Below are 25471 nucleotides of genomic sequence, written 5' to 3'. Positions count from 1 at the left end.
GAGTACATGTTCTCCTTCTTCACTCAAATACAAAGACCCTATCCCATCCCCAATAGGAATATCAGATATCCACACTATTATAAGTTGACCTGTCCCAATGGGAACATTTTCAATATTACATGTCACACATTTATTATGAAACTTGATTATTTTATTAAGAAGCTTGGGTGAAGAGAATGCAGAGCAGGTTTTATTATATAGGGAGGAAGGATTTTCCAGGGCTCCTTGACCATCCTAAGAAGAAATGGAAAAAAAATGTAGTGGAAAAAAACTCATTAGGCATAAACATCAGAAGTAAAGAAGTAAAGGCTTACAAGTTCTAAAAATTGAAGTTCTGCATGACATTCCAGGAGGAACAGTGGACACAGCCCGTAACCTGGGACACACTTACCTGAAAACCAGCCATTTCTCCTTCTCCTTCTCCAACTCTGAAATTTCTTTTCAGCTGAGACTGTGTAGAACAATTAGAATTGCATCTTGAGACTATGCCCTGAAAGGAGTCAGCACAATCTCTTCACCTGTTTACACAGCATCCACAAGCAGGAGGGCCACAAAATGCAGAAAAGGCTACACTCACTGGTTCTTAGTCACAGGAAACAGTCAGGTATAATGTCTCCTTATGGAGACTAAAATGTGAGGTTCTCCTGTCTTTCCCTTGGTGACCTCCCCTGCCACACGTGCCAGGACTTTCTGCTACAGCAGTGGGAATCTGCCCCTACCAAACCCAAAACATCAGGCCCTGTGACTTCTCTCTGGAACAGTCTAAACTCAGTCTCATGAATGTATTTGGGAGTTCTAATGCTTAACCCTGGTATCAAATTAGAATTATTTTGGGCACAATTAAAACCACATGGATGTTCCCACCCAGCCCAATAGACAGGTGATGGTGTTTCTTTCAAGCTAGCCAGATAATCCTAATTGAAAGCCTGAGCTGAGAGGAAATTACTTAAAAATTGTCTCTGAACCATCAATGTGAATATAAATCATGTGGTATTGTGGGCCTCCCTCTAAGAAATGTGATCTGCTGGTGTGGAAGGGGGACATTAATTGGCTTCTTTGTCAAGTCCGGTTTTAGTGCTGATGTTGCTCAACCTAGATCTATTATTAGTAGCACACAGCTAGAGACAGCAAGCACAGCATACAGAGTGTCTTATGCCCAACAGTCATCACAACACAGATATTATTTTCCAAAGTGAAGACCAGCATAATGCAATGTCTACTGAGCATGTACTATGTGCTCATAAGTATGGTATGTTGCACTGGGAAGAAGTCTTTACATTGTGTGACTTAATCCTTGTAATACCAGAAAAGGTGAGTACTAAAAAGGTGAGTACAGAAAAATTTAGATGTGGTGCCAAACTTTCTATTCTTCTTCTCACACAACTATAATAGGATTCAAGAATGGAAGCTATATAGTATAAAATACAGAAAGAATTATATCCTGAATTGTTTCAGAAGTTACCCAAGCCTGTAGGTACATACACATGAGAGAACTGAGGAAGACAGACACTGTGAGTATATAAGAGGCATGGGTGAGAAAAGGCCTTTCTTCACTGTCTGGTTGGAAATTTGAGCACATTGGAAAATGTGCAAATATATAACATGGTCATTAAGATAGAGCAGCCACCACAAACTCCTATGGCAGAGGCAAGAAGTAAGAGCACATTGCTGGAGGGGTCACAGCAAGAGAGCCTCAACAGAGGGGGCACATCACAGGAGAATTGATGAACCACAGAAGGGCCACTGGAAGGTGTTGACAGTGTGCATGCCTGCATAGAAGAGACCACTGAGTATGGAAGCCAGTGTTATTCAGACACAAAAGTGGTGGTATATGAGGACTGGGGAATGGACGTCCTGCCAGATGGCCACACAGTGGTTGTGGGCCATGATGGTGAGGAAAAGAAACTACATACACACAACAAATATCCAAGAAGTTCTGAGTTGTACACCCATCCACTGAGAAGGCCCTGTTTTCAGTGACAGAGTTAACACAGGCATTGGAGGCAGTGATAGAAACATAGCACATATTCATAATGCACAAATTCCTCAGGAATACAAGGGCCTGTGAAGGTTCTTGTTGACACGGGTGACAAAGATGATGAAAAGATTCCCAAACAGGGTGCCAAGTACGTCATAGGAATAGCATGGAGTGCAAGAACCTTAGTTTCCAGCCTTTAGCAAAGCCCTTGAAGAGGAACTGAGAAATCATGGTGGAATTGACCATTTGCTAGAAATTCTGGTTGACTGGGAAGGCAGAAAGACAAAAAGTAGGAAACATAATATGATAAAATCTATTTCATATATTTGTCTTGAAAGTTTTGATTTCTGTCTTACACAATTGGTTTTTGTGTATAGGTCTACTATTGGTCTTTTGATTTGCATAACCACACCTGAGTTGATAATATATCAAACTGCTAAGGATAAAGTATTTCAATTAGTTATCTGAGCAAGACCTACAGAAGTGAAATTCACTGACTTCTATCATATTAAGCCTATGATATTTATTGTTTTAATGAAGATTGAATTCCTTGATATGTTTAAAATCCCTGTAAGGCAGTAAATTTCAGTAACAGTTAAATTTTATTAGGAGGTGGAAACACATGCAGCCTGGATATTGATATGTAGCAGAGATCTAACAGTTGCCTTCCTTGGGTGGTCTGTTGTTATCAGCAGCAGTCATGTCTTCACATTTCTCTTCTTTGGATATCTGCAGATATTGAGATTAATAGTTTCTACACCTTTATAACACTTGACAATGTCATACCATCCAAGCATGAGATCGGTAAAGCATATTGTCTTGAGTGGCACAAGTTCAGACAGAACCAGCTCCATGTATGTTTGTGTCTTTCCGCAAGTCCAGACTTTTACTGATGCTATTTTAATCATAAAAGCCGTGAGCTACATGGAGTTGCCAAACAGAAAATTCTCTTTAGTACAACTGGCTCTCTCAGTAGTCAGAGCCATTGGTACACAGATACAAGCGAATTCACAAGTGTGTCAATATTGCAAACCATACATAGTAGTACACTTAATCAATATATAAATGTTATAGATTAAAATTTTCATATCCAACAAAGTAACATTTAACATCAAGAGAAAGAGGACATGAAAAGGAGTTAATGAACCAGTCCAGGGAGAGAAACATGGACAGGAAGAGTACCTTTGGCTGATCTGCATGATCATCAACATCTTTCAAGGCAGAGTCCTTGACTTAGGCATGTCTTTGGCAGAAAATGCCAGGTGCTGACCACGAGTGAAAGCAAAATGGTGTCTATAGAGATGGCCTCACCTAGCTGGTGAAGCCCTGCTCTTTTTATGGCTCTTCAGTCCTCTGGTGAGGACTAGTAGTAAAGGGTTATGTCCTTATCTGGTTGGGCATAGTCTCTGAACATCTGGTCCCTGTTGACATCGTGCCCTTTGATATACTAGATGGAGTCTTTTTCTTAGATTGGTGCAAAAATAATTGCGGTTTTGGACCATGAATTTTAAATCATTACAACACATCTTTATTAATCAAAATAGTAACCATTATAATCAACACATTTTTGCCAGTGAGGAATAAGTTTGTTTTTTCCTGTAGTGTAAAAACTCGTGCTTTGTGATTTCACAAATTCTTGGAAAGTATTTTCTGCATCCTGCTGGTTGTGGAAGCATTTTCCCTGCAAAAAGTTGTTGAGAGGCTTGAGGAGGTGGTAATTGATTGGCAAGAAGTTAGGTGAATATGGCAGATGAGACAAAACTTTGTAGCCCAATTCATTCAACTTTTGAAGTGTTGGCTGTGCGATGTGTGGTCAGGTGTTGTCATGGAGAAGAATTGGGCCCTTTCTGTTGACCAGTGCTGGCTGCAGGCATTGCAATTTTTGGTGCCTCTCATCAATTTGCTGAGCATACTTCTCAGATGTAATGGTTTCACTGGGATTCAGAAGGCTACAGTGGATCAGACTGGCAGCAGACCACCAAACAGTGACCATGACCTTTTTTTGGTGCAAGTTTGGCTTTGGGAAGGGTTTTGGAGCTTCTTTATCCAACCACTGAGCTATTTGTAGCCAGTTGTTGTATAAAATCCACTTTTCCTCTCGCATCACAATCTGATTGAGAAATGGTTCGCTGTTATTACATAGAACAAGAGAAGACGACACTTCACAATGACAATTTTTTATTTTCAGTCAGCTCATGAGGCACTCAGCTATTGAGCTTTTTCACATTCCCAATTTGCTTCAAATGCCAAAAACAACCATAGAATGGTCCACGTTGAGGTCTTTGGCAACTTCTTCTGTAGTTGTAAGAGGATCACCTTTGATGGTTGCTCTCAATCGGTTGTTGTCAACTTCCGATGGCCAGACACTGCGCTCTTTATCTTCAGGGCTCTCATCTCCTTTGCAAAATTTCTTGAACCACCACTGCACTGTAGGTTCATTACCAGTTCCTGGGCCAAATGCGTTGTTGATGTTGCCAATTGTCTCCTCTGTTTTATGACCCATATTGAACTCGAATTTGCTTTCTGTCTAACATCATTTCCATAGTGTAAAATAAATATGAGAAAATAAATAAATAAAAATAAAATAAATATCAAATAAACAACGAGTAATGTCATTAGCAAAAACACATAAAGTGAGAAATGCACATTAAACTGATGTATAACGTATCCACGTTTACTTAAGAATGTATTCTTATATCAAACAGCAAGTTTCAACAATGCTAAAACCACAATTACTTTTGCACCAACCTTTAATAAGATGGAGTCACTTATGTCAAGGGTGCTCTGTGCACATATATTCTGCATGTCATTTTAAAATATCATTTTATAGTTATCTGTTATCTTTGAAAATAAGGACTCAGGAAAAGTTTGGAGGAAAGTTAAAACTGGCCTTCACTATAGGTAATTTAAGTGTCAGTGGTCAAAAAGTAATATAGGTAGAGAAGTTATCCTTGTGATCATAAGGGGAAGAGAATACTGAATTTGACTATGAAACATTTGTAAATATTTTGTGTACACTCCTAAGCAACCAAGAGTTAATGTAGTTGAATCTCGTATGGTTTTAATAAAATGACTGGGGACATTTCCCCATGCTTGTTATCTATTATTTTAAATTGTATTCATTTTCCTATATGATTGCTTTGACATCTGAAAGTACTACTAATTTTGACACTGATCCCACATGCAGATTTACCTTTTACATACAGCATAGTAATCTGAAAATTTCACATGCAAAATGAAACTCCTATATTTTTCACTTCCACTTATCCCTAAGAAATTATCTTCTTACTATCTATTCTTTAAAGCCCTGTGTTTTTATAACCTCTCTTCTGTACCCTGACTACCAAAGTTGTCACCATCACTGCATCATTATATCCAATGCTAGTCATCCACATTATCATCTATTTAATATGTTTGTTATACAGGAAATAACTTGTACCATTATAATAGTTAAGTATCTCCACAAACATGAATGATTTACTAAGGAAGAACCAGCCTCAAAAATAAGCTTTTATATTTTAAAACTGTATAAGTTTAAGAGTTTGGGCTCCACTTGAATCTGACTTATTTATAGCTTAAAACATTTTCCATAATTCCACATTTGCCTCCCATGATTCCACTGGAATCGTTCTCAATACTAATATTTCATGACCCTTGCCCTGTCCATCACTGCCCAGGTCATCTCCACTTACTTTTTTTTTTAATTTTTTAAAATTTTTTTGAGACAGAGTCTTGCTTTATTGCCTTGGCTAGAATTAGAGCTGTGGCATCAGCCTAGCTCACAGCAACCTCAAACTCCTGAGCTCAAGCAATCCTCCTGCCTCAGCCTCCCCAGTAGCTGGGACTACAGGCGAGAGCCACCACAACCGGCTAATTTTTTGTTTCTATTTTTAGTTGCCTGGCTAATTTTTTCTACTTTTAGTAGAGACAGGGTCTCACTCTTGCTCAGGGTGGCCTCAAACTCCTGACCTCAAGGAATCCTCCCACCTTGGCCTCCCAGAGTGTTAGGATTACAGGTGTGAGCCACGTGCCCAGACTCCATTTACTTATTTATTTGCCTTTTCCAACAGATTATTACAAAATCCTTGAAAGCCTCCAGGATGGATCGATTCTATTTTTTTGTTTTGTTTTGTTTTCCTAAAGCTCTGCTTGTCATGTTTCTTACTTCATGCTTTTACCTGCATAAAGTTTAAGATTCCTCTGTCTATAAAATGGTTTTTCTTACTCCTTACCATCCTTTTCATTACATTTTCTTTTTCCTAAAGGTATCATCTATATATCATAATAATATTAATATAATAGATTTTTTGGCACTACTGATCTTACCACTTTTGAAAGAGCTCTTACCAGTTAAATCCTGTGAGTGACATAAATGGTTATATCCCCCACCTTATCCAACCTTTCTCCTCTTCAGCATCTTCTCACATTAACCGCCATCTCCCTCAGGAAAGTCACTTTTCTTATCGGCTTTCTAGATCATCTCTGAAAGTGCATGTGTTCCACAAGGCTGTATGTGTGAGCAGACAGCCCAAGTTGTTTGTAAGTTACATTTCATGAAAGTAGAATATTTTTTGTCTTGCAAAATCTATATGCAATATATTTTTGTGTCCCTAATTCTCATTCTTCTCTATACAAACCTGAAGTCCTCACCTGAGTACACTCCTCATTCTCAGAATAAACCTAAACTGGTCTCTGACTGTGCCACTTTCCTTCTTTGCCCATAATATCATGCTCTTCCCTTACCATCTATCTAGTCTTTAAATCCAACTCAAATACCGCTTTTGCTTTGAACCTTCCTAATAAATTCATATTTATTCTACCTACATTTTGTTTAAAATTTGAATTTTACATGGAATTACAGGAATTTTTTATGTGTTTATCACCCACACATTTGTGTAAATTCTTTGAATTTTTGACTGTATATATTTTTTTTAACTTTTATTGCCAAGTACATGTCTACACATGTGACAGTTAATAAAGAAATGCATTTTAATTTATCTGACTGGCCACTAAAATTCTTCCTTATCCTACTTATTTAAAAATGACTAGGTACAAAATAAGATATGTTGTTTCCCAATCTCCATAAATCAATATATTGAATGTAGATTTGAAATAATAAAACTCATATCCCTTGTGAGAAGTACAGGCTAAAGTCTTAATTTTTCAAAGATATTTACTGATTACACACAACCATCTAAAAGCTGTTCTGACAGTGAAGTTTTAGTGGAAGAAGGAAATTATTACTATTTTTAATTGCTTGTTTTCTGTGAGGAGGTAAATACTACGATATATAAGAACACAAATAAATGTGAAAATTTTGGTTAGTAATGGGTAACAAGAAAAACAAATATTTTTTAAACCCTGCAAGCCTTTTCACTCTATCAAAAATATTACATGGAATGGTCAGATATGTCTTTAAACCTGGATGGTAGCATAGAGCTATGGAGACATTTTCTTTTTTTACACTGAACTACCTACAACTTTTTTGTTTCACTAACAGAACTTAGTAAATTGTCCACTAGCTAGTTTGAATTAATTAAACATAATTGATGTATTTTTTTGTTTATATGAGCAAGTTACAACTTGGAATTGCTTTTCTTATTTATTTGACTTTGTTTGCCATGTATCATTCTTACAGGGAAACTCTAGATTACAAAGCAACACACTGAAGTCATGTGTAAAAACCAGTTTGCAAATTACCATCCAATTCTTACATAGGACCTCCAATAATTTTGACAAATAAAAATATAACTACTTTATGGACATGTATATTTTTTAACAAAAATATACTGGCTTTTGAAAATTTTTTAAATTTTGACCATGATAAGTTTAGAGAGACTTATGGAACTAAAACCATCTTAAGTGTAAGGCATGACAGATATTTATTGAAAATTTCCTAGTACAAGCAGTAGGGTGGAGTTACAAATAAAACAAAGATTAAATAGAATTGAAAGAAATATAGCAATAAGGAGAGGATAGCATATTCCTGAATGCCACAAATATTCAAAGGGATTTTTAAAAATGTTTTCCTCTGTAATTGGTAAGAGTAGAGGGTTTACATTTTTCCTGTTGTTGTTATTGGTATTTGTAAATAAGAAAATATTCAATATTCTTTACAAAAATTAAAAAGGATTATTTTAGTTGTGAGATTAAAGATTGTAACAATTTTCTAAATTAGATTTGCCATGTTAAAAATATTAACTAATGTTATCCATAAACCTTTGAGAAATATTTAGGTACACTTCATTACATACTCACATTCAAAATGTGCGTCAAAAAGTTGTACACTATTATTCTCAAATATTTATAAATTGTACACACTTTCATGCCCACACACCCACATAATACACTTTTAGTATAAAAATATTAAAATGATTAGAAAAGACAAAAGGATAGTGATCAAAACTAAAAAGTGAAATTGATTCATTACATTTCAATAAATTTTTATAAAATATAAAAATATTTTTATTTATTATATCTGTATCTACCTACAAACTGTTTTTCAATTTTTTTTGCATTAATATTGGTGTTCTTGTCTTTCTGGAACTTCTACATACAAAGTTCTGTGTGTTTTTCAAGTTGATGTTAAGTAAAGTTTTCTTTAAAAAATAAGAATTGTTAATCAGTAGAGGCAGCATAAAACAATCGTCAGCCATGATTTATTTTTATACAACTATAAAAATATGATAAGAATTCTGCCTACTTGCTATTTGCTTCAAAGAATTAACTATTTCCTTACTAGTTTGACCTACTCCCTTAATGAAATTTTTTAATTGTTTCACAGAATAAAACAAGTCTGTGACATTGAATTGAGACTCTAACCACAAAGTATTTCTTGGTGAGTAACGTATGTTCTTAACCTGGGGAAGAGAACAAAGTTTCTCTTCACAGTTTCTCCAAATCAAGGTCTGATTAATGGTTTAAACAAATTTTCTACGTAGCCATATTTAAGAATGTCTTCAGATGAAAAATGTACCATTCTTATGTTGTCTTAAAAGGTCAATTATGTTGTACTTTATATAAAATGTGGCATGTCCATGCCACCACCTGCAAAGCCTCTGGGAACAAAGCCTTGAACATCCAGTGACAGGAATATGCCCAAGGATCACTTCAGACAGAAAAATGTTTGTCAGAGTACAGGTGATAGGGGACCCAATTAAAACACAAGTGGGGTTGAACACACAGAAATACATTTACCTTTGCATGAGCGTAAATGATTCATTTTGAGTCAATTTTGTACAGGTTTGTGCTAGGAGTCCAGCTTCATTCATTCTGCATGGTTGATATCCAAGTTTTCTAGCAATATTTGTTGACAACTCTTCCCCCCTCCCACGGAAATGCATCTACACCCTTGTTCACAATCAATTAGCTCGGGCTCCCTAGCGGACCCCCTGTGACCCTTGCTCTGGTGGCAGGATGTTGCTGCTGCCTCTTTGGGCCTCAGTGGGACTCAGATAGCTAGTGTCCAGACGGAATATAGTGAAAAATACAAAACAACAAAATTATAAAACCTGCCAATACCTCTCCAAATTGGAAAAGAGCCAATTGCTTGCTGTAGTAGAAAATTCCGAATATGTGCTAGAACAAGAAAATTGATGCGATATAGGAAATACTGCCCTCAAGCAATGCACCTGGCCAGCGCTTGCCAAGCATGCAACTCTTAGCTGAATGCAAGGAGCTTACCACAGCGGGATTCCCCACAGCTGAAGTGCTGGAGAACTTCAAGCCTGGCACCAAAACAATTACAGGCTGTGAAAGGAAAGAGAAAGTGAAGCCCAGTGTCAGCCCATGTTTGAGTATCCACATCCTGGGGAAGGAGAAGATTGCCAACACGATGCCCTTGAGCAGCTCTACTTCCTGCAGAGTCAGGGATAGGGGGAGGAAGAGGCCGAATACCACCCCACGCTGCAGCCCAGAATCATTTGCTGCTTCTTATAGAGAACTGTGCAATGACGAGAAAGAGTTCGTTGCTTCCCAGTATGTGAGGGGACTGCTCCACCTGTTATTCAGCTGTCAGAATAACTTCCAATAAAAACTACAGGAGCAAAATCTCTCAGGAAGGTGCTTTTATAAAGACGCCTGAGGAGGAACCCCATCAACCAATTTCCATCTTACAACTGATACAAATGAATGAGGTGCAGGTGGCCAAAATACAGCAGGTAGACCCAGAGTGTGAGATGGCAGAGGAGGAGAAAAGGATAAAAAATAGAAGTTCTCAATAAAAAGATATATTGGGAAAGGAAACAATGAACTTTTACAGGGGAATGATAGCCTGTTTCTTCATTTAACCAGCCCTTTCCCAATTCACTCTAAGACTTTGGAGGTGCCTCTTTTGTAAGTAACCTGTTGGCAAAGAAACTCTGGAACATGAACTAGCAGTCAGTAACCTGGAACAGAGCTACAGCCAGGCAAATTAGAGTGGTGTAGTCTCTTATTTAAGAATACATTCACGGAAACACCTGCACCCTATGTACCCCTTAAATGGTAAAGAAGCTCTTAGAGTCTTCTGAAAATTATCACCGAGTATTATTACTCTGAAAGTAATGTTTCTTAATTAGAATTCATACAGGAACCATTTGTGAGGATTTTTGTATTTTCTTTAATCAAATGCAAGTGTGACTATAAAAAAATCAATTGACAATAATTATATGGGTTTATTTGTGGACTCTCAGTTGTATTCCATATATTTATTTTTCTACCCATTTGCCATTGCCACAGTTTTGATTCTGTAGTTTTGTAATATATTTTAAAACTGGAAAGTGTGAGTTCTCCTACTTCTATTTTTCAGTTTTTTTGTTTGTTTGTTTGTTTGTTTGTTTTGGCTATTAGGTGGACAATTCCATATGTATTTGAGAATATACTTTCCCACTTCTGAAAAGACAGGCACTTTTTAAAATAGGGAATACATTGACTATATAGATCACTTTCTGGAGTATTGCCATCTTAACAATTGAATTTTTTAATCCATGAACACTGGGTGCATTTTCATTTGTTAGGCTGTTCTTTAACTCTTAGAAATATTTTGTACTTTTCAGCATTCAATTATTTCACCTCTTTGATTAAAATTATTCCATAGTTAAAGAGTATTTTCTATTCTGTGGAATTGTTTTCTTAATTTTTGCCATCTGGTACTGTTTTTCTTTGTTGGGAGTTGCTTTAATATATTTGATTGATTTCTTTTTCTGATTCAGCCTCTTTATATTTTATAGGTTTGTTCCTATTTTCTGTTTCATTATCAGTCACTTTCAGTAATGTATGTGTTTATAGAAGTTTGTTCATTTCATTCAGGTTATCTCTTTGTGCAACGGCTGATAACATTCTTCTATAATCCATTTTATTTCTGTAAGGTATTTATTAGTGTCTCCACTTTCATTTATGATTGTAAATATTCATATCCTCTCTTCTATATTCTTGGTCAGTGTACCTACATATTTATCAATTTTGTTAATCCTATCGGAGAACTACCTTTTAGTTTTGTTCATTTTCTCTAATGTTTTTCTCCTCTCAATTTTATTTGTCTTCACTGTAATATTTATTAGTCCTTTGTTCTATTAGGCTTGGGTTTCATTTGCCTTTATTTTTCTAAGTCCTTCTATTGTAATATAGGGTTATTCAAGACATTTCTTCTTGTTTCATATAGGCATTCACTGCTTTAACCATCCCTCTAAGCACTGCAGTCACTGAATCTATGTTCTGTTATATTGTGTTTTCATTTTTATGTCCCTCTCAGTATTTTCCCATTTCTTCTGTATTATCTTCTTTGTTTCATTGATTGCTTATCACTGTGATGTTTAATTTCCTATTTACGAAGTTTGCATTTTTCCTTCTGTTTTTGATGTCTGGCTTCATTCTATTGTGATCAGAGAAGATACTTGTTATAACTTCTGTCTTTTTACATTTATTTTCACTTGTTTTCTGCTCTAATATGTGGTCTAACTTGGAGAATTTTCCATCTGGGCTTGATAGAAATGTGCCTTATGCTCTGTGGAGGAATTTCTTTATGTCTGCTCTATTTGGCTGGTTTATAGCACTTTTCAAATCTTCCTTTCCTTACTGATCTTCTGTCCAGATCATCTATCCATTAAAGAAAATGGGGTATTAAAGTTTCCAACCTGTATTGTAGAATGATTTCTCCTCTCCATTTTGTCAATAATTGTCTCATATATTTTGGCGTACTGTTGCTTGGTGCATAAATGTTTCTAACTGTATCTTTTTGATGAATCAATTGTTTTTTCAATAAATAATGGCCTGTATCTTTTATAAAAGATTTTGGCTTAGAGTTTATTTTGTCTGATAATAACATGGACACCTAATGTTGAATGGAATGTGTTTTTCTATCCTTTCACTTTCAACATATACATATATCTTTGAATATAAAAGATAGCTTTTGTAGATAACACATACTTGGATCATTTTGTTGCTTGTTGTTTAAAATGTATTCCTCCAGTTTCTTCCTTTCATTGTAGACTTTCATACGTTTACACTTAATTAATTACTGATAAGAGGGAACTTATCTATGCTATTTTACTATTTGTTTCCTGTGTACCTCTTACCTTTTTTTTCTTTATTCCCTCCATCAGTTCCTTCTTTGCATTCAATAAAGTTTTGTAGGGTACTATTTTGATTTCCTTCTCATTGGCTTTTATTTGTATTCTGTTGAAATTTCTTAGTGGTTTATATGTGCTTGAATTTAACATTATAAATTTATTAAATCAAGATTGAGGCCACTAGCCGTTGCTAATTGGCTTGCTCCCTGGCAAACCGGAGGCCTCTGCTCTGGCTCCTAGCTCCCAGTGAGTGGCGGTGGACTCCCACTCAGGCTGATGGCAGTGGCTTCAGCAGCGCCCCCTCATGGGCGGCGGGGCCAGGGGTGGTGGTCCTGGCCAGGATGTGGGGAAGTGGTGCAGCTGGAGGGCTGCCAGTTTGAGTACCTAATTACCAAGCGCTCAGCGACCATCAAGTGCATCTCATCACAAGGCTCAGTGGATGTGAGCATGGGCCACTCGAGCTTCATCTTCCAGTGCCACCTCGAGATCTTGACGATCCCCAGCGGCAGCGTTGGCCATGACTGGACAGCCCGGGACCCACCGCCTGCACAGCCCAGGCCTAAAGTGGTGATTTCCAGTTGCATTGCCTTGGCCAGAATCGTGTTTGTGGACAGGTGTTCCAGAGGCACTGGGTGCCGCTGCTGCAGCTACCAAGCTTCATGCACCAGGTTTCCAAGCACAAACTTCAAACTAACTTTCACTTCCCTATCCGGCCAGAAGAGGAAAAAGCAAGAGGCGCCTGAGTCCCCAGCAAAGGCTGTGCAGCCACATCTCTCGCCTCTGACCATCAACATTCCAAACACCATGGCCCATCTCATCATCCCCCTTCCCTCCCCAGCGGGAACTATCAGTGCTGCCAACTCCTGCCCATCCAGCCCCCAGGAAGTGGGGTCTTCAGGTTTCCAAATGGGCCCACTGATGCCATCCGACCTCAATTTAGTGGCTGAAAACTCGCACCCAGAAAATGAAAAGGAAGCTTCCGGTGGAGGAAGCCCAAAGGATGATTCAAAGCCACCTTATTCCTATACACAATAGTACAAGCAATTACAATGGCTCCTGGTAAACAACTCATCCTAAATGGAATTAATATTCACATCACTAAAAATTATCCATGCTACAAGACTGACAAGGAGTGGCAGAATTCAGTTCCTGACAATCTCTGTCTGAATTGTTATTTCATCCAAGTACCACATTCCCAGGAAGAACCAGGCAAAGGCTCATTCTGGAAGGTAGAGATCCTGCCTCTGAAAGCAAATAAACAGAGCAGGCTTTTAGGAAAAGGCAGCCTAGGAGTGTACCTTGCTTTGGAACCTCTCTGTGACCACTCTCTTCTAGGAGCCTCTCCCAGTCACGCTGGAGTAGTGTCTGCTCACTGCAGTGGCCCCAGAGCCCTGAGAGCCTGTGGAGGGAGGCCTTGCCGGCCCATCGGGAGCCTGAGCCTGGCAACTCACACCCCAGACTTGCCATCATCCAAGAAGCCTGGTTTGCCCAAAGCTCACCAGAGTCACCTCTGTCCAGCCAGCTGGTCTTGATCACCATTCAGTGGCAGCTACTACAGGTGGCTAAGCCTGCTGCCTACACTGCTGCCACCCTAGTGACCACTGCAAGGTGGTGACCTAGTGACCTTCCAGCCAAACTTGGTGCAGACAGTTCACGTCCTCCACCAGATACCAGCAGTGACAGTCACCAGCGTGGCTGGACTGGCCCCAACGAACACCTACACTGTCTCAGGACAAGCCGTAGTCACTCAGGCAGCTGTGTTGGCCTCTGCTAGGGCCCAGCTGCAAGAGAATAGAAATCACAGGGAAGTAAAAGTAGAACCTGTTGCTGCAATTAGCCACGGCACATTAGGTGCTGCCAGCCAGATCATTCAGATGTCACAGACCACCTCTGTCCAGATGGTCACTGTAGGAGCGTTATAGCAAGTGTTACAGTGTGTGGTTCCAAGGACAAACCAAGCGGCACACAGGGAGTCAGAGAATCAAGGTTTATTTGCTGGCGGGCTCAGAGCGGACTTACCACCAAGTTCTGAGCCCGTCTACTGGGTTTTTTCTACTCTTATTAGGTCGGGGTGGTCTGAGGGGTGGGGTCTCAGGAGGCTGATGCAATAGGTAAGCGTGATTACAGAAGCCAGGTAATAGGTTAGTGTTAGATTGATGAGGATCTTTGTTATCAGTACAACAGACACCTGTAGGTCAACACCAGCTACCAGTAAAAAGTGTAACGCAAAACAGGACTCTTGTGGTACCAATCCCCACTGCGGTCCACTGCCAGGTGAACAATGCCACGAGGAGTCCTTTACACGTGCTGGAGACCCCCGCATCAGCATCTGCCAGGACAGCAACCAGCCTGGGCAGCCAGGGCTGAAGCGAATCAAAACAGAAGACGGCCAGAGCGTCGTCATCACCCGGAGTGTGGACACGTCACGGGCAGCTGTGAGGAAAACGGTGTCTAAAACTAGCGACTGGGAAAGTTTTTCTTCCTTTAAAATATCAATGTTGTGGTGCCAAACGGGGACATTGCCTCTCACCAATACTAGGAGTGCGCTCTCTCTCAGTGGGTAAAGGGCCCTGCGTTTGGACTTCACCTCTCAGTACTGAAAATACAAAACCCAGGTGGCCTGAAAACTCCTTAATTTACAGGCAGAAGTCACACTTGAACAAAAACCACACACAACAAAACCTGGTACTTGAGACAGTGTCTCTCCTGCTGAGCACTCCCTGGGCTGCTGACTTTGAGCGAAGCTTTTAACTACCAGTGAAAAACCATGGCCCTTCCTGGAGGACCAGGCATCTCCGTGTGAGGATGATGCAGCGTGGTCAGCGGTCAGGGGCAGGTGCCAGCGGACCTCCAGGGACTCGGCCGCCTGCAGAGACCAGGCAGGACCACCCTCCCATCCGCCCCCCACCACGGCCCTCGCAGTACTCACCGCTGGTACTGGCAGGCAAGACGGTATTTTGTTGTTCACATGTGCAATTAGAATATTTCCAAGTGCACTTTCTTTACACAATAATGAGGTCTGTGACATTTCACATCACTGCCTTTCTACTCTGGAAATTTTGTAAATCATACAGGATCTTTCATGTGGATTTCATTTGGAGAAAAGAAACAAAGTAGTTTTGTGTTTTTGTTGTTTTCAGCCTATGGAATGATTTCTTTATCTTGTTCAGGTGGAGCTACTTTATGACACTTGCAGATTTTCCACGTTAGAGCAGTTGCTTGGTGAATTTAATCCACCTCCATTTCAGTGCGCAGGACAGAAGACTAATGCTGAGGCTGCATGTGACCGTGAGAATTCAGGGACAAGCTGGTGCTGGGAAAGAACTGCCCGGTCTCATCCGAGCTGCACTTAACTGTTCTCTTTCTTGCTGTTTTTTGTTGTTTGTTTCTTTGTGTTAACTTTGTCCCTGGAAAAATTTTCCATTCTAAGTAAAGCCAGTCTCGTAAGTATTGTGTATTTAAAACAACAGAGCCATTACCACTACATTTTGGGGGAAACTCAGTCTCTTATCACAAGCATTTTCAAACAAAGATCACAGATTTCTCCATAGTGTGTTATTGCAGGTTTAGTCGCCAGCTCAAGGCATCATCTGACCAACTGTCTTCTCAGTTATATTGCACTTGTCCCCACTCCAGGCGGGAGCAGCCATGCCAATGGAGCGGGAGCTGAATGTTAATTCTAGGGTCTAAGCAAGCACCCTGTGATTAAGCACTGGAAACATTTAGGTTGTTTTCTGATTTGCAGTAAGAGACTTCCCTGACTTTTCAGAACTGAATTCAAAACTAAGGCTGACTTATCTCCTACCAAAATTGAAAAGGAGAGGAAAGGAAACAAGTGAGAGAATGAGAAGTTCCAACCTCCCCCCACCCCCAGCCTCAGCCCAGACTCCATAGGAAAAAAACATTCTCCTTTCCAGACCTTTCCAGAGTGTTCTAGGGTTTAGGACAGAGCAGCAGTGCAAATAGAAAAAGGATGTTAGCGTTATTTTGAATTTTTGGTGTCATTATCATAATGTTATTTACTTAAATGTAGTAATTTTGGTATTTAACTTTTTTAAGAGAGGAAAAAAATATCTGTATCTTCCTGGTGGAATGAAATGGCTCATAATGGTAAATTTAGGCAATTTTAGGAATGTTTATTAGTTACATAAAGACAAAATGTGATTTAAAAAATCTAGGTTGATTATATACCAACTTAGCATTGGTAGCATGCAAAAGCTCTGCTTCTTACACATCCACCTTAGGTTATTGTTGCACAAGTGACATTGTCATTCACAGTGTGCCTATTAACATGAATTTATAAATATTCATGTTTGTCTTTTAAATAATATAGGAAATGAAAAAAAAAGACTAGTTATAAGCCAAAATTCAATAGTATAGGCTATTATATTTACCTTGCAGTTTATTTCTCTGTTCGTCATATTACTTTGAGTTTCTGCCTAGTGTCCTTTCATTTCTGGCCAGAGGACTCCCTTCAGCATTCCTTGTAGGGCAGCTCTACTAGCAAAGAGCCCCCTAAGTTTTATCCATCTTTGAATATCTCAATAGCTTTTTTTCATTTATGAAAAAGGATAGCTTTGTTGGATATAAAATTCTATATTGATATATATTTTTTTCTTTCAGCACTTTACAAATGTTATTCACTCCCTTCAGACCTTGTTTCTGATGAGAAATATGCTGCTAATCTTATTGAGAATAATTTGCATAGGATGATTCTCTTCTGTCCAGCTGCTTTCAAAATTCTGACTTTTAACAATTTGATGATCATGTGCGTTGGTATGAATATGTGTTTATTCTCTTGGAGTTTCTTGAACTACTTGATGCACATATTTTCTTACTTAAATCATGATATTGTCTGTAATATATTAACAGCCTTAAAAGAATTAGCTTAAGTTCAAAGAAATTTGGCATTTCTAGTATTTCTGTTACTGATTTTCTAGGTAAATTATATTAAGGTAAAGAACGTATACTCTAATCAATTTAAATCATTTGGAATTTTTTAAGGCTTACTCTCCCATTCATCATATGCTCAATTTTGGTAAAATTTCCATGTACATTCAAAAAGATTAGATTGTTCAAGGGTGCAATAAAAATATATATTTATGTTTTATATTGATTAAATAAATGTATTTAATATATTAAAGTATACATGTATTTATGATAATATATTAAATATATTTTAATGTCTATTTAACAAGTATTTAATATACTTGTAGAAGCAGTGATAAAAAATCTTCCATCAAAGAAAAGCCCAGAACATGATGGCTTCACTGCTGAATTCTACAAAAGATTTTTAAAAATTAATACTATCCTACTGTAACTATTTCAAAAAATCAAGGAAGAGGAATACTTTCTAACTCATCCTATGAGGCCAGTATTACCTTATACCAAAATTAGACATAGACAAAACAAGAACAATGACAGGCCGCTGTCTCTCATAAACATAGGGGCAAAAATTCTTAACAAAATATTAGCAAACTGAATTCAACACACGAAAAAGGTCATTCATCATGATAATGTTGAAAACAGCCCAGAGAAGTATTTCTTTTTTCACTGAAGCTAACTCTCCTATCAATGCAATCAATCCCATCCCACTTCTGCAGGTCACTGTTCCAACAATTACCTCATTTTGAAGACTTTCCCCCTCTCTGCCAGAGATTTTCCCCAAGATGAATGTGTTCCCTTTGTTCCCATCCCATTCCCCACAACTCCTGAGATGTTTCTGCTCATTTGCTCACAGAATCATGCTCTGGTGCCAGCTTCTCATCTCCTGTCTCTTCTTAACCCACTCCATCTGCCCCCTGTCACTGTCACTCTCCAGAGACTCCTCTTGCCAAGGTCCCTCGTGTCTTCACACTTCTAAAGCAGAGCTCTTTTTCCAAACACACAACTCCCCAAGTCTGCCCTAATAATGGAAAGGGCATTGCCATTGACTAGTTGCTGGGGCAAATACCTACATGAGTTACCCTGCTCCAACCTGTGAGCAATTCCTCCATCAGGAGTCTGTCCGCTTTTCATTCTGAGCCACCATTTGTCACTGCTCAGTTTTATCACCAGAGTTTCTTCCTAACCCTCTTCTCTGCCTACATTCTGAGTTCCAACTATGGTCTACTCTCCCCTGAGCAGTCAGTATAACCTCTTAAATTAAGGCCCTTCACTCCCCTGCTCAAGATCTACCAAAAGTTACCCATCAAACTGGAATAAAAACCGAACTTCTTTCCATGCCCTGAAAGCCAGAAGGCCCTGTGAGCTATGGCAGGTGTTCCCAACCTATAGTGAATATAGTGTATAATTATTTCATTATGTATTACAATGTAATAATAATAGAAATAAAGTACACAATAAATGTAATGCATTTGAATCATCCCAATACCATCATGCCCCCACCCCCACAGTCCATGGAAAAATGTTCTTCCATGAAAATGGTCCCTGGTGCCAAAAAGTTTGGGGACCACCGAGCTACAGCATTGCCCATGTGACCTCCTCTCCTCCTTCTTTCCCTGATTCCTCACTCAGACCCCACTGGCCACCTTGCTGTTTGTACTTTGAACACACATGAAACACATTCCTGTCTCAGACTCTTGGCACTTTTTCCACTGAGTGTAATGCCAGAGCTCCTTACCTTCCTCGCTTTGGTCAGGTCACTGTTCAAATGTGGCCTCTTGGGAGAGGCACTTTCTGATGATTCTACCTAAAATAGTGAGTACCTCCAATCACTGTATCTCATTCCCTGCTTTGTCTTTTTGGTATTTTCCACCACCTGGGATATTTGTATACCTGAAAAAATACTTAATGTCTTCCTCACTAGATCATCAGCTCATAAAGGCAAGAACTTTGTTCCACCAGTGCTCTCCTCTACCCCATCACTTAGCAACTTCTTGGCAGCATTAGCATTATGACCATAGCCTCTCTTATCTTGTCTCCTTTTATCACTCTTTCCTAGTTTTCCTCCTCCCACTCTAGCTGCCCCTCTGGGGACTTGTCCCTTAAATTATGATAGTCCTTAGAAATCTATACTCTGTCCACTTTGATTCTATAGACTTTCTCCACATGTGAACAGCTACTCTTACTCTTCATTCCTTACCACTAGCTCAGATTCCTGCTCCAGTCTCATATATCTAAATGATGACTACACAGGACCCCTCTGCTATTTCATAGGCACATCAAGCTTCCCTTGTTTGCAATGAACTTCCCCGTCTCCCAACCCAGCTCTCCCTCCTGCATCGCTTATCTCTCCGCATGTGGAAGCACCACCCATGCTTCTCTCCAGCAGGTGCTAAGTGTCCCCAAATGGCTTGCAGCTTCACGATAAGTCCTGTGTCTGATCCAGTGCCCACTGAGGGGTTTCTATTCAAGTGCACAGCAGAAGCCTCCTCTCCTAAACCCTTGCTGGATGCTACAGGAGTAGGCACTGACCTAAGTATTCTGTCCCTCTGGGTCATGCAGTTTGACTTCTCTTTACAGGTTTGCTGTGGGGAGGAGAAAAACAATCCCAAGTACTTGAATAGGATTTGTTATTCCAAATGATGAAGACTAAACACAGGAATTCTGCATAAATGATGCAACTGTCAGGACACAGCTATAGTTTAGCAAGCTAACTAGCAAAGTCTTTGTCCAAGTTCTACTGGTACCATATTCCTGGGCAACTTCCTGAGCAGCAAAAGAAGTCATCAGGAAAAGATTAACACCCATGATCCAAGGAACAAAGACTTTAAGGAAGGAGTTCTCAGTCCCAACACACATGGGAATAGCCTGGGGAATATAGTCTGTGACTCAGCTTAGACCTACACTGTACTCAGTCTCTGCCTATGGAGCAGATGGTTTTAGTACTGCTCCCCATCCCTGCAGCATGCTGTGTGTGCCTGTGTGTGAACTGCAGGTTCATTTGGGCAATGTGTTGTTGGGGGAGAATCCAGAAATCTCTCTTGCTCTACTTTTTATTTCAGCTTATTTTGGGGGTACAAAAGCTCAGGTTATATATATTGCCATTGCCCCCCCATCCCCCTGAGTCAGAGCTTCAGGTATGTCCATTCCCCAGACAGTGCACATCACACTCATCATGGAGGTATTCACCTATCCCGTCTCCCCACCCCCCACCTCTGTCGGATACCCAATTGGTGTTATTCCCAAATGTGCACTTAGGTGATGATCAGGGAAACCAATTTGCTGGTGAGTACATGTGGTGATTATTTTTCCATTCTTGGGATACTTCACTTAATAGAATGGGTTCCAACTCTCTCCAGGAGAACAAAAGGGATTCTATATCACCGTTATTTCTTATAGCTGAGTAATACTCCGTGGTATTTATCTTGCTGTACTTAATAGCAATTGTTTTGTGATGAGAAAACCAATGGCAACTTCTTAAACCATAATGATTATTAAACTCCTATGCATGTATTTACTTTCCTTTGATAGATCTTTTTCTTAAAATTCAGATGTTAATTTCAGGAATCTACTTTTCTTTCTAAAGATGCTTTATAAATAAGAAATATCTTACAAAAGCTATCGATGCACCTGGAGCTGTTAGCTTTGTGTCACTGAAAAAATATGAACATATGTGTAAATAAGTTTGTGTTCAGGATCATCCTTGAAGTATTCCTCCAGACCATTTCCTCACAGAAAGAAGAAAAGATGCAACATAAGTATCTATTGAAGAAAAAAATTTAAGTACTCTTAAGACATCAATTTTCACATTTCTGCCCTTGTATCCCATAGAATGATTTTGGTTGGGTGACATGTATTTTAGGCTTTTAAATATAAACACTGAGAACTTAAATACTATAATGATTCAATGCTCATCACCATTCATTGGAAACTGGCATTAGACATGCCCAAGAAATTGGCACTGAGCATGCTCAGAAAATTTTTATGTTCCTTTCTACTTCCTCCTGACAGAACCTATGGAAATTTAAGCTATTTTTAGGCTTAAAGTCTTATATTGATCATATGTCATGCTTATCTGCAATAAACTTTCAAAAAAACACTTTTAGTTTCCTGTAACCACCAGGCTCTAAGCCTGCACTGTCCAGTACAATTGTCACTAGACACATGTGTCTACTGAGCACACAAAAGTGGCCACTATGAGCCTGAGGAAGTGAATTTTTAGTTTTCTCCATTTTAATAGATAAATTATTTTCTAATTCTTTTCATAGAGGTAATTCATGTCAGGACTAGTGATAAATATTTATATTATTTGATGCTATTGAAAATTATCCTTTAAAAAGATACATTTTCTTGTATTTGGATAGTACATTTACTCACTTAGCTCAATAATTAAATGAACCTACAAGTCAGTTCTTACTCTAGCATATCCTTTTTACAGCACTCCTTTTATAAGATGATTATGTACCGCATGAGTTGGGGAAGAAGACTTAAAGAATGATGATTTTGATTTCAGTATGGTATAAACACACAACTCTAGGAGAGAAACATATAGCCTCAAAAAAAGTAATACTGTGAGTGGCTGTGACTTCTCATGAAATATATCTATTTGCATCTCTATAGAATAAGAATGTTCACTTACAAGTTAATCCAGGAATTGTTACTATCTTAGTAAAATATCTGCTGGGAGTGAGGGGGAGTGGAGGGAGATGCCTAACCTTCAACAAAGCAAACAGCTTTGCAAATTCTCCTCCTGGCTTCTGGCCTCCAGAGGGTTCCTGACCTCTTTTTACTCAGCACATCAAGTCCTGTTCTCTGGAGTCTTCTACAGTGACCTGCCAGAGTTGCCCTTAAGTATTTACCCTCCCTGAAAGGTAATGGTAATAAACCAAATATATTTTCACATCTCTAACCTTGCACTGGAACACCAAGAGCATTTTACAAAGCAGTAGTGTTGGGCAATAAAGTCTTTAGAACTTTATTGAATCTGATTATGAGATTCAGATAGCCCAGGTTTTTCCTCACTTTAGTTCTATTATATTCTTATCATGGATTTCTTGTTTCTTTTAAGTAATCTGAGTTAAAAAATTAAATGCTTTTTTATTTTAAAATAACCATCTTTGATGAACTTTAAAAGTTCATAAAACTAACATATGAGCATTATTTTAAAGCACTTACTTAAACCAGTGATTCTCCAATTGTGGTGTGCCAACCTCTGGAGATCCCCTAAACCTTTTTCCAGGAGGCCCATAAGGTCAAAACTGTTCTTATAATAATGACAAGATATTGCCTGCTTATTCACTGACATTTGCAATGACTGTATAAAAGTATACATGGGTAAAACTGTTGGTTTCTCAGCATGAATAAAGGCAGTGGTACCAAGTTACACTAGTCATTCTATTCTTCACTCCCCCTTGCAGAAAAAAAAAAGCCTGCTTTATTTAAGAATGTCCTTTATGAATTAGTAAAGTTAATGGTGTTATTAAATCTTGACCTTTTTAATATTCGGAATAAGTGAAATGTACACTTAAAGCACTACTGCATGCTGCAGCATGGCTGTGTTAAGCAAAAGTGCTTGTGATTAAATTGGCTGAGCTGAACAAGCCATTTTTCAGAGAACACCATTTTTGTTTGAAAGTACAACCGACTTTTATTCTCAGAAATGAACAAGGTGAGACTTTCACTCCAAGGAAAATAACCAGCATTTGTTGCCAATAATAAAACTCAAACTGTTAAGCAAAAAATAGTACTAAGAATACAGTAGAAGGAAAACTTATACCTTCTACTGTGAACCTGACTGCTTTTCAATACTTAATGTTTTTATAAGATTGGTGCCGATAATAACAAAAGCAAATCTTTCCTCCAAGTGAGAGGAAAATATTCATTTATTGTGCAATATAGATTAATGAGTATTAATGTCACAAATGCATTCATATGCAATACTACATTGCAACTAAGGAACTAGGACTTGTGGAGTTTTGTTGTAGTATTAAAAAAACCCACAATCATCTGAAAGCTTTAAAAATGCACGTCTTTCCCAACTATATATTTGCATGAGGCTAGGCCATCATCTTATTGTCTCTTCAAAACAAATTGCAAAGACAGGAATGAGAATCCAGCTGTCTTCTAGTAAGCCAGACACTAGAGATTTGCAAAAAATGTAAACAAAACACACTTTTTATCAATTTTTTTGTTGCAGAAGAAAAGTTATTTTTGTGAAAAATATTATTTATGTTAACAATGTGGTTGTCAGTCATGGGTGATTTTGTCCCCCAGGGGACATTTTTTGTTGTCACAATCTGGGGGAAGTTACTGCTGGCTCCTAGTGGTGCTTCTAAACATTCTACAATGCACAGGACACATTCCACAACAAAGAATTATCTAGCTCAAAATATCAAGGATCCCAAGGTTGAGAAAACTAAACTAAGCATATTTTTTAATTCTCAATTTTAATTTCTAATACAGTAAATACCAATATAATTGACATGAAAAAATACTCTTTGTGTTCCTCAATAATTTAAGTGCTAGAAGAATCTTAAGGACCAAAAAAGCTGCAAATGGTTTGCTTCAGTACTCTAGTAAGCACACTACAGCCTATGTCTATAGTTATGACCTACTACTAAACTTGATATCATGCAAAGTAATTAGCTGGAAAAACAAGACAGGTTTAAAAAGTTCACCTGTTATTTATGTGGTAATATATTACTAAAGTCACACTGTGGAGGAAAAAAATATTTTTAACAACAGATTATATCATTTGTTATGTCTGAAGACAATTTTTAAAAGGTGCTGGGGGGAACATTCCCAGGGGCTCTACAATTCTCTACTTTAGAACAGTACTGTGTGGGCACTTTCCCCTTTGTTTTAATTCTTTGGCTTTTAGTAAAAATAGGAGAGCCAACATACTAGGCAATATGCTGTTAGAAGACAGGCTTCTGTTGATTATTGTAATATATTAATTATTACTTATTTTCCATGTCATTTGCTCTTCCATAGAATCTTTCATCCTGTGAAAGTTATATCTATTTGTACACATGCTTAAATGAAGACATATAGCAATTTTGTTTACTTTAAGTTGTTAGGCCTTGAATTTCAGTTGATTTAGTTCACTATCACTTACCTTCCTGTTTTCCATTTTAGCTCTAAAAGTAAATAATGAAAGAGCTTTATACCAAATAAAAACATTTAATGTCGCTTTTGCAATAATTATTGAAAAATTTGTTAGTAAATATAAGTGTGAAAATATAAGTGCAAAATCAATGACAGATATAGCTATCCCGAAACAAGCGGTGTTAACAGTGCAGCATAATACTGCACAGGATAATATTAACGGGAGCTATTTCCCAAATATTTTAAATGAAATATTAATGAACAGAGACAACTCACTCTGTTACTGTATTTCTGTTATCCACAGATGTTGTGTGTTAGAAAACAAAGGGTTCTCTTTGGTAAGTTATATGTTTCCATTTGCCTCCAATGTCTAAAATGAGGCTCAGAATAATTGAGGGAAGGCAAATCAGATGTTTAAAAGTAGGTCTATATACTATTAGCACTTTTTAAAAAGCCTGTAACATTATTAGCATATAAGATGGACACTTTTATTAATCTAATGCTTCCAGCAGTTTTGTCTCCAAATTGATTTCAAAATCACAGAATTTGAAGTTATAAGATGGAAAGGACCACCCAACCTCACATGACATTTAACTCAACTCATTTTGCAGGTAAGGAAACCAAGGCTTAAATCTGACCTGCCCAAAGTCCCACCGATAGGAACAGTGCATCCTCCTACATGCAAAGTAAGCAGCATTGCCCCTCCTTTACTGCACACAGAAATTATCTGAAGAACTTTAAAAACAGCCTGACTTTCAACTTGAGGCATTGTGACTTAGTTGGCATTGGATATGACTTGGGCATCAGAATTATTTTAAAGTTCCCAGGTGATGCCAATGTACAGCAAAGCTTGGGAATGATTGCTTTAGGGTTGAGATCAGAATCACCTGGGATGCTTTTGCTCATGTAATTCTGCCTCACATTCTTCCCCATTTTCCTAAAGGGCTTGTGAGTG

At 38.3% G+C, this 25471-nt stretch overlaps 1 pseudogene; it reads left to right on the top strand.

Annotated features, from left to right (window-relative positions):
* The first annotated feature begins 12829 nt into the window (after positions 1-12829).
* LOC138378782 (forkhead box protein K2 pseudogene) lies at positions 12830-15089 on the top strand (annotated as a pseudogene).
* Positions 15090-25471: the final 10382 nt, after the last annotated feature.

Source organism: Eulemur rufifrons, chromosome 30 (genome assembly GCF_041146395.1).
Source record: "Eulemur rufifrons isolate Redbay chromosome 30, OSU_ERuf_1, whole genome shotgun sequence".
NCBI lineage: Eukaryota > Metazoa > Chordata > Mammalia > Primates > Lemuridae > Eulemur > Eulemur rufifrons.
The sequence above is the reverse complement of the archived record's forward strand: the minus strand, read 5'-3'. Positions and strand labels throughout refer to the sequence as shown.